Below are 11,118 nucleotides of genomic sequence, written 5' to 3'. Positions count from 1 at the left end.
ATCAGAAAAATACAAAACAAATCACAAAGAAATATCACTTCATATCAATTAATATGACTACTATCAAAAAAATAAGATTTGGTGGGGATGTGGAGAGGTTGGAAGCCTTGTACAACATTAGTGGAACTGTAAAATGGAACAATAGTTATAAAATACAATGTCAAAATTTTTTTAAAAATAAAAAATAGGATTACTATATGATCCAGCAATCTCATTTCTAAGTGTAAAACCAGAAGAACAGAAAGCAGGATCTTAAAGAAATATTTGCACAACCATGTTCATAACAGTACTGCTTGTAATAGCCAAAAACATGAGAGCAACCCAAATATAAATTGACAGAGTAATGGATAAACAAAACACAGTATATTTACAAAACACAGTATAATACTATGTCCCCTTAACAAGAAGGCAATTCTGCCACAGGCAACAAAATAGATGAATCTTGAGGGTATTATGTTAAGTGAAACCAGCCAGTAACAAAATGACAAATACTGTTTGATTCTTCTTATATGAGGTATCTAAAATAGTCAAATTCATAACAATAATCCTGAACCTGATCTGATAATATTGCCAGGTGTTCCAATGTCACAGGAAACACCATGGTAACAAACGGTGAGGGCAGTCCTTGAAATTGTATCATCTCCACTATCTGGGAAAGAAAGCCTTTGAAACTGTACTTTCATTCCAAGGCCTGAAAGGCCAGAAAGAGCCCATAGTGACCAAAGGAAGAAGCCCATTAACACCTTTGGGTATTCATGCCATCCCACCAAAAGCTGGTATCACCTTTATGTGTCAATCAATATGTAAATTCTTCACCCCATCCTGTCAACTATATAAGTCTTCAGAACAAAGGACTCTAGGCTTGGCTCTCTGGCCGCACAGCCAGAGGCTGTCCAGCCTGAAGCTGCCTGGCCTCAGGCCACCTGGCATCCAGCCAAACACACGTTTGCCACTACAGTTCTCATCACTCCCCTGCTTGCCACCTAGGCCTTTGGCCACCCTCATTCTGCTTTTCCCTGAACCTATGCCTTTCAACCCCTCCCCCTCCCCCACCTTAGGTAGGCCTAGTCTCTTCAACGGGAAAAGGTCATTAATAGATCCTGCTTGAACACTAACAGCCTGGCAGATCTGTAATTCTTTAGTGCATTGGTGAGAAGAACTGAGTTCCTTCCATAACAAAGGGACACAATAATGGTAGAATAAGAGTGACAAAGAGATTTTCTTTTAACATAAATGAAGTTCACAAAGAAACTTTTTTGTATAGCTATAGTGAGAACTGACTCAATGTAAACATTCATGTGAGAATCAGATGTCCCTTCTTCCTTTCATATAGCACCTGGGAAGGCTTTGATTAAGCTCATAGGCTGTGTATGGAAACAATTTCACCACTAATGACTCAACCAGAAGTTGAGCCTGTGATCCAATTAAGGCCAAAATTTTATTATTTTAATATATATTTTATTGATTATGCTATTACAGTTGTCCCATTTGTTTCTCCCTTTTATTCCCCTCTGCCTGGCACCTCTCCCCAATCAGCATTCCCACCCCTCCTTAGTTCATGTTCATGGATCGTACATATAAGTTCTTTGGCTTCTCCATTTTCTATATTATTCTTAACCTCCTCCTGCCTATTTTGTACTTACTATTTATGCTTTTTATCCCCTGTACCTTTTCCTCTATTTCCCTCCTCTGATCTCCATTTCTGTGATTCTGTTCCCATTCTAGTTGTTTGATTAGTTTGTTTTTGTTTTTGGGTTCAGTTGTTGAAAGCTATGAGTTTGTTGTCACTTTACTGTTCGTAGTTTTTGATCTTATTTTTCTTAGATAAGTCCCTTAACATTTCATATAATAAGGGCTTGGTGATGATGAACTCCTTTAATTTGACCTTATCTGGGAAGCAATTTATCTGCCCTTCTATTCTAAATGAGAGCTTGCTGGATAGAGTAACCTTGGATGTAGGTTCTTCCCTTTCACGACTTTGAATACTTCTTGCCAGCCCCTTCTTGCCTGAAAGGTTTCTTTTGAGAAATCAGCTGATAATCTTACGGGAACTCCTTTGTAGGTTAACTGTCTCCTTTTCACCTGCTACTTTTAATATTCTCTCCTTATCTTTAATTTTGGGTAATTTAATTATGATGTGTCTTGGTGTGTGCTTCCTTGGGTCCAAATTCTTTGGGACTCTCTGGGCTTCCTGGATCTCCTGGAAGTCTATTTTCTTGGCCAGATTGGGGCAGTTCTCCTTTATTATCTTTTCAAATAAGTTTTCAATTTCTTGCTCTTCCTCTTCTCCTTCTGGCACCCCTCTGATTCAGATGTTGGATTGTTTAAAGTTGTCCCAGAGCCTCTCATTTCTTTGAATTCTTGTTTCTTCATTCTGTTCTGGTTGAATGTTTATTTCTTTCTTCTGCTCCAAATTGTTGATTTGAGGCCCAGGTTCCTTCCCTTTACTGCTGGTTCCCTGTATATTTTTCTTTATTTCACTCTGCAGAGCTTTCACTTTTTCCTCCATTTTGTGACCATACTCAGTCAATTCAGTGAGCATTGTGATTACCAGTCTTTTTGAACTGTGCATCTGATAGGTTGGCTATCTGTTCATCACTTAGTTCTGTTTTTGGAGCTTTGATGTGTTCTTTCATTTGGGCCATTTTTCTTTGTCTTGGTGTACCTGTTACATTGGAAGCAGTGGAGCCTTAAGTATTTGCCAGGGCAGGGCAACCCACGTCTTTGTGTTGTGACGCTATATGTGAAGGAAGGGTCCAAAAGGTAATAATGCCTCTTGCTTGGCTCTCTGCTGGCTTTCAGTAACTTTCCCCACTACCCACAAGCAAATTGGGCCCTTCTAGTTCTAGTATCCTGTGGATCTCTCCAACAGACTCTCTTGTGAGGCTGGGAGTTTCTCCTGCTGCTCTATCCCCCCTCAGATTTTTATTTCCAGAGGTTTTGACCTCTGGGTTGCATGGTCTGTCTTGCTCCCCAGCTGTTCCTCATGGTATATCTGCACTCAACTCTGGGACTGCCCAGCCTTCCAGCCACTACCTTGTTTCGCATCCTCTCCACCCTGGCTGCCCACCTCTGCCTCTCCTACCAGTCTGGATGAATGTTTCTTCTTTAACTCTTTGGTTGTTGGACTTCCATACAGTTTGTTTTTCTGGCAGTTCTGGTTATTTTTTGTTTTTAAATTTGTTGTTGTCCTTCTTTTGGTTGTGCAAGGAAGCAAAGTATATTTATCTATGCCTCCATCTTGGCTGGAAGTCTTATTTTGCCAAGGCCACAATTTTATTAAAAATGATATGAAGCCCACAGGGCTTTGTAGGGGAAGATCTAAAGAAGGAGACACCCTCCATCCTACACTCCTTCTCGCTGCTTCTCAGGACGTCTCTGTGGTTCTCTTTAGCATCTGTTGGAACCTCTTTCTGGCTCTGATCATAAAGATTCAGAGTCCGCTGATGGCCTAACTGTCCTCCCTAATTTTATCGTGCCCCGTCATCATCCTGGCAGGAGATAGGGCATGGAGCTATGCCCATTTTATAGACAGGAAACCGAGTGTCAAACTTAAGGAAAATGATCACTTGGACCTTTCCCCTTTTCTCTTTGGACCTCCCAAAGAGTAGATACTGATGAGTATCTACTGCCTGTGGATGAAAAGGGCCCACCACATACTAAAACTGACAAGCTTTGGGGAGGCCTGTGTGGTGGCCTCACAAACATAGAGACAAAAGTAACCACACAGGATTGTCTGAAATTAGAACTTTCTAACCAAAATCAGGTAATGGTAGACAGTCATGTCCTAGGCCAGAATCTTCCCTGACAACAGTCAGTGTTTACCTTAACTGAGCCTGTCCATCATTTTTTCACATCTATGATGACATATTTTTGGAATGTCAGAGTAATTTCATTTTTTTCAGGACCTCTCATAGCACAACCACTGCACCAGACTGATTTTTAATGTTCCTTGGACTAGAACAGGATTAACAAATCTAACTAAAGATTTCCCTGACCCTCTCAAGGATCCTGATGGGTTTGCAAAGAAAGGTAATTTAACTGTTAAAACATATAATCCTGGATATTCTGACCTATTCCAATTAATACACCTAATGGTTTCTGAGAGCAAGGCAACAGAATGGCTACATAATGTTCATTGGCATACTCCCATAGGGGAATTTTTAAAAAACAGAGAGAGATCAGGAAAAATGCAGGGAATTAGCTCACCAGCTTTACCAAGCCGTATCTGAGATTTCCCCCAGAAAATAGACTGGACCAAGATCCCATAATATAAAAGCAATCCTGATGAATGAGTGCTGGATTTCTTTGAAATTTTTGAAAAAAACTTTTAAACAATACTCAGGTCTGTCTCTAGACAGTTTTAAAGATCATCAAAATGATCTCTTGCTAAATTTGGCATTTTGAAAGGACTAGAGGTAGACCTTGTAACTTTAACCAAATAACACAAATTAAACTGGCAGGCCACATATACTGATGAACTGGATATTCTGGCTGATCAACTGTCAAAACTATTCATAGGAGAGAAAAAGATAAAGCTGCCAAAATTATGAATTTACAGCTCCACAAATTAAGCAATCAAGTCAGATCTACTCAGAGGTCTCTTAGACAAGGGGAAAGAGGAAGCTGTTTTCATTGTAAAAAGCCAGGGCATCATAAGAAGGATTAAAAAAAACAAACACCTCAAATGGGATTTATGAAGAGAAAACAAAGAGAGGCAAGCATAAGGATGCTCTGAGGACTATGAGAGGGTATTTCCCCTTCTCTTTACTAATTCTTTGGGAGAAACTGAAATTACCATAAAAGGAGAAATTACTAAGGCCCTTGTAGATGCTGGGGCTACTTTATCTGTTCTTAACCCTATCCAACGAAGTTGCCCTCTCCATCAGAGTAAAGCTTCTGTCTAAATGGTGGGGGTATCTAACCAACCAACCACTCTTTTAAAATCAGAACTTGTCCCCTTTCAACTAGGGAGTGTTAAAGGGAAACATATATTTTTACTGGTCAAATTGGCCATGATTAACCTGATAGAGAGACATTTTCTTGAAACACATGATGCCCACATATCCTTTTACTAGAAGGGTAAAATGTATGTAGAACTAAATGAATCAGATACTGAAGTAATTGGGAAAATAATAATTTTAAAGGAGCTTCCAGAAGAGGAAAACAATCTTGAAACTGAACAATTGTTGAAGGATGTTCCAATGCAAATTTGGGCCCTTTCCTGTAGATACTGGCAAGATCAAGTCAGCCACTTCTATGAAAATAACTACTGATAATAGTTTGCCTCTATCTAATATTCACCAATATCTATTAATACCTGATGCACTATCTGTAAGTAAGCCTATTATACAAGATTATTTAAAAAGGAGACTTATAATTCCATGTAAAAGCCTCTGTAATTCTCTTATCCTTCCAATAAATAAACCAAATGGAAAAGGATGAAAATTTGTAGGATCTCAGTTATAAATAAGACATTCCCAGACTTCCTGTGGTTCCAAAGCCATACACCTTATTAACAGCCATTCCTGTAGACTACCAAGAATTTTCAGTAATAAATTTATGTAGTGCCCTTTTCAGCATTCCAGAAGAAAAAAGCAATCAATATCTCTTTGTTTTCACCTGAGAAGATTGCTAGTTTCCTTGGACTGTAATGTCCCAGGGATATACAGAAAATCCCACCTATTTTTCCCAGATATTAAAAGCCAATTTAAATGATGTTAAATTTCTTAGAGTTCTACTCTTATCCAATATGTGAACAATTTAATACTAGACTCCCAAAAGGGCACAACTTACCTATTAAAACAGCCAGCCATAAAAAGGCACAAGGTCCCAAAGGATAAACTTCAATTTTGCTTACCTCAAGTAAAATATCTTGGTCATCTCATATCTAAAGATGGGCTACTGACAAACGCTGAAAGACTCAGAGGAATCCTATCTTTTTGTTTTCCCCAAAAGAGAAAGCAGCTTAGAGGATTCCTAACCTGACTGAATATTGTCACAATTGGGTTCCAAAATTTTCATTAATAGCCCAGCCTCTATATGTCCTATTAAAGTCAGATCAACCTGATCCAATTAAATGGAACACTGAAGGAAAACAAACTGTAGACTTTAAAGAAAGCATTATCCAAAGCTCCTGCTCTTGAACATCCTAGTTATAAACTTCCCTTCTTCCTTTTCATACATGAAAATAAAGGAAATGCTCTAGGAATTCTAACTCAGAAACATGGAGATCTTCGTAGACTTATAGCATATTATAGTCAGCAACTAGACTCAGTAGCAAAGGGACTCCCTCCCTGTATGAAAGCCCCCTCTGCTATAGCCATGTTATGTAAACAAACAGAATAGATAGTTATGGGCTGTTCTTTAACTATTTATGTTCCCCATTCTGTTGAATCTTTACTGAACTCTGATCATACTCAACACTTCTCTGTCAGTCGATTGGCTTCTTATGAAGCCCTCCTGATCTCTGCACCTAATATTACTTTAACTTGGTGTAATTGCTTAACCGTGCAACTTTGCTACCCCCTTTACAGGATGAAGACACCCACAAATGTGTTTTGCTTACTAACCACTTTCTTTTTCCGAGGAATGACTTACAGAAAACTATTTGTAATGGTGACTTAATTTGGTTTACAGATGGATCTTATTTGAAAGATGAATAGGGACATTACCAAGCTGGATATACAATAACTTCCATGTGCACATAATTGAAAGTTCTTATTACGTGAGGTAAAATCTGCCTGGCAAGCTGAACCAATTGCTCTATTTGGGCTTGTCAATTGTCCAAAAAACGAGTAGCCAATATGTGCATTGATAGTCACTATGCATTTGATGTAGTTCATGACTTTGAATGTTATGGAAGCAGCGAGGCTTCTTAAGTTCCTCAGGGAAGCCCATAAAAAAATGGAAAATTGGTCATGGAATTATTAGATGCCATACAGCAACCAAAACAATTGGCAGCAGGTGTTCTGTCTGTGAAATTATAACTCAGGAAGACCACTCCATGGATCTCAAGGACATTTTTCTATTTTCTTTCAGTCTATGTGAGTGTGGCAATTGGACTTTATCCAAATACCACCATTTCAGTGATACAAATACGTATTAGTTATGATTTATATGTTTTCTCACTGGGTTGAGGTATTCTCTTGCAGGAGAGCCACAGCCTTAACAGTTGATAAATTGTTTTAGAGGAAATAATTCCCAGTTTGGGAATTCCCTCTGCATTACATAGTGAACAAGGGACTCATTTCACTGAGCAAACAATAAAATCCATCAGTAACATTTGGCCTATTCTATAGCATTTTCATTGTGCCTATCATCCCCAGTCCTCTAGATTGGTGGAATATACCAATGGTACAATCAAAATTAAACTAGTCAAAATTTCAGAAGGCTTTACTCTCCCCTGAACAAAAACTCTCCCTATAGTCCTCCTCAACCTGAGATCTACTCCTTTTGGTAAACAAACTTGCTCCTTATGAAATAGTTACTGACCACCTTATGCATTTGGATGTAGGGGCATATGAACTGACTTTGCTAAAGCGAAGAAGACATTCTACATTATTGTCAAGGGCTCATTAACCAGCTTAAAGAAACTCATAAATTAGTAGCCAGTTCATTTCACAGTGTGCTCCTGAGAGACAAAGATTTCAAAGACCATGGCTTAGACCAGGAGATTTGGTCTATTGGAAAAGACTTCAAATAAAAGTATCTACAGCCTCATCAGAGCACACCTTACCAGGTATTAATAACTAACCCATGTGCAGCCAAAATCAAAGGAGTTAATGCATGGGCTCACATTTCTCATTTAAAGAAGGCACCTGAAGGCAAATGGGCATCTACTCCTTCCTGTCGCTGACACTCTCCTCTGTCTATAGCAGAAAGCAAAGACTTTTCAAGGACTAGAAGTTGCTGACATCAAAAGTAGACATTTATCCCAAGACATCAACAAGGCCTGTGTGCTCACAAGTTGATGTTGTTCAAACTTTGTTCTTATATTACCTAATTGTTATTGATTGAATATACACAGAATGATTTTATATTGTTATTATTCACCTTATGTTTTACTAATGGAAAGAATATCTGTTTCCCAGCCCCCCTCTCTTATTAGATATGAAATATTTAACTCGAGTGCCTGTTAATGTTTTCTGTTTACTAGACAATGATTTTCTGATTATCAGTTATAATAATGAAATTATTGCTTTGTTGTCCAAACATTGCTCTTCTCCTACTATTAATATAAGTTTTGGTACATCTTTTTCTGAATGTATCTATTACAAAAGACCCTCCTTGGGCAAATACCTCTAAGAAATTGCTCTGATAATTCCCCTTGTAGAATTATATATGGATCCAATCAATGTAGATGAGTATTTTTTAATGCAGATTTTATTTATTTATTTATTTTTAAATGTCAAGATCTGTTATAAAATATTAAAAAATTTAAATCCATTATAAATTCTCAGCAATTAAAACAACATGATGACAGCACAGAAATAATCAAGTAGGTCAATGAAATAAAATGAACATTCTAGAAACAAATGTATATATCTAACAATGTAATATGTAATTAAAATGATATTTCAAATAAATGGGGATAATAAGTCTTATTCAACAAATACGGTGCATGGACCACTATGACTTGAAATAAAACAACTATAGAGCCCTATTTCACATATTGTACAACAAGTATTCAGGTGAGTTAAAAATCAATATGTAAAATCTAAGGAGTTTTAGGAGAAAACACAAAATACTATTTTTCTTACCCTGAAGTAAAATATACAAACCCAGAAGCTATAAAGTAAAATATTGACAATATGACTATATTAAACATTTAAGACTATACAGTAATACGAATAAAACAGTTAAAGGACAAGTAATAGAATAGGAAAGTATTTGCAACGCATCTAAAAAAGGGTTAATAGTTTTTTGGGGGGCGGGGGGTGTAAATTCTACAAACATTTAGTCAAAAAATAGATAAAGAATGCCAAAAAGTCATTAAAAGCTTTTTAAAAATAGTACCTCTATTACTTGAAATAAAAGAAATGTAGAGCCCTATTTCACACAGTATACAAGAAATATTCAGGAGAGTTAAAAATCAATATGTAGAATCTAAAGAGTTGTATAAGAAAATAGAACTAGTATTTTTAATGACTTGAAGTAAAATATTCAACCCCAGAAGTGATAAAGTAAATATTGACAATATGATTATATTAAACATTTAACTATATAGTAATATACATATAAAAAAAGTTAAAGGACAAGGAATAGAATAGAAAAGTATTTGTAACACATCTAAAACATGGTTAATAGGTGTTTTTGTTTCTTGGTTTTTTTATGGAAAATAGTTCTACAAACCTTTAATCAATAAATGGGGAAAGAATACCAAAAAGTCATTTAAAAATTTTTTAAAAAAAATATAATAGAAATAGGCAAGAAATATACTAAAACAGGCTTAGTTTCAACAAATAGTAAAGGAACAATTAAGATAACACATCACTGTCACAGTCAGATTAATAAGTATTAAAAATCTTGGTAATATCAAGTATTGGTGACTGTGAAAGGAACTGGGTATTCCTAGAAACTTTTTCTTCATCTTCTTAAAGCAGTCCCCTTAGCATATTTTGCAGTGCTGGTTTGGTGGAGGTGTAGTCTTTTAGCCATCTTTTGTCAGGAAAACCCCTTATTTTGCCTTCCATTTTAATTGAGAACCCTGCTGGGTAGAGCAGTCTTTGTTGCAGGACCTTACTTTTCATGACTTGGAATATTTCTTGCCATTCCCTTCTGGCCTGCAGTGTTTCTGTTGAGAAGTCAGCTGCTAGCTGTACTGGGGCTCCCTTATACGTTACTATCTCTTTCTCTCTTGCTTCCTTTAGGATTCTCTGTTTGTCTTTATATTTGCCATTTTAATAATGATGTGTCTTGGAGTGCGTCTCAGTGAGTTTCTCTTGAATGGGACCCTCTGTGCTTCCTGGACTTGTGTGACTTTTTCTCTCCTCCAATTAGGGAAGTTTTCCATCATTACTTTTTCAAACAGGTTCTCTATCCCTTGCTTCTCTTCTTCTTCTGGTATCCCTATTATCCGGATATTATTATGTTGCAGGTTGTCCTGTATTTCTCTAAAAGTCTCTTCATTCTTTTTTAGTCTTTTTTCATTTTCTTGCTCTTTCTGGGAGCTTTTTTCTACCTTGTCCTCCAGCTCAAGGCGATACTTGAGGAGAGACTGGGGATGGAGACCTTGGGGAGAGAATGGAGAGAGTAGCCAGTGGGATCCCAGTGTGGACTCCTCCCCCTTATGGCAGCAGTGTGAGAGGACCCAATAACCCCGCCCCCAGGAGGGATTCTGCCCCATCCTGAGCTGTCTAAGGTGCCCTGCTGAGTGCAGAGTGAATAGATTAACAGCTGAAGGAGACAGCCACAAACAGTAAATTACTGGAAGTCTTGAACAGACTGCCTAAGGCCACACATGGTCAACATCTGACATCATCAGAGGCAGATCCAGAAAGAAAAAGACAGTGGTCTCCTACCTTAGAAGTTCACACCACAAAGATGGGAAATCAAGACAGATAAATTTAAGAAGCAGAAGCAAAAGAGGAGTCTCACAAATAATGGGAAGACAAAGAAACAACCCCCAGTTGAAGGGAAAGAGAGAATCCCCACAAAGAGAACTAAATGAAATAGAAGCAAGTCAACTATCAGATACTGAGTTTCAAACAACGGTTCTAAGGAAGCTCAATGAGCTCAGTGAGCTCAGAGAGAATTATCAAAAACTACAGGGAAACTATGAGGAACTTACTGCAAACTATATCAGCATGAGAAAGGACATAGAAACTATCAAAAAGAGACAAGAGGAAATGAAGAATACCATTTCTGAATTGAAGAACACAATAGAAGGAATCCAAAGCAGGCCGAATGAAGCTGAGGACCGAATCAGCGAGCTGGAGGACAAGGTAGAAAAAAGCTCCCAGAAAGAGCAAGAAAATGAAAAAAGACTAAAAAAGAATGAAGAGACTTTTAGAGAAATACAGGACAACCTGCAACATAATAATATCCGGATAATAGGGATACCAGAAGAAGAAGAGAAGCAAGGGATAGAGAACCTGTTTGAAAAAGTAATGATGG

The sequence above is a fragment of the Pteronotus mesoamericanus genome, unplaced genomic scaffold, assembly GCF_021234165.1.
Source record: "Pteronotus mesoamericanus isolate MK-2021 breed Mesoamerican mustached bat unplaced genomic scaffold, CSHL_Meso_final scaffold_232, whole genome shotgun sequence".
NCBI lineage: Eukaryota > Metazoa > Chordata > Mammalia > Chiroptera > Mormoopidae > Pteronotus > Pteronotus mesoamericanus.
Note: the sequence above shows the minus strand (reverse complement) of the source record.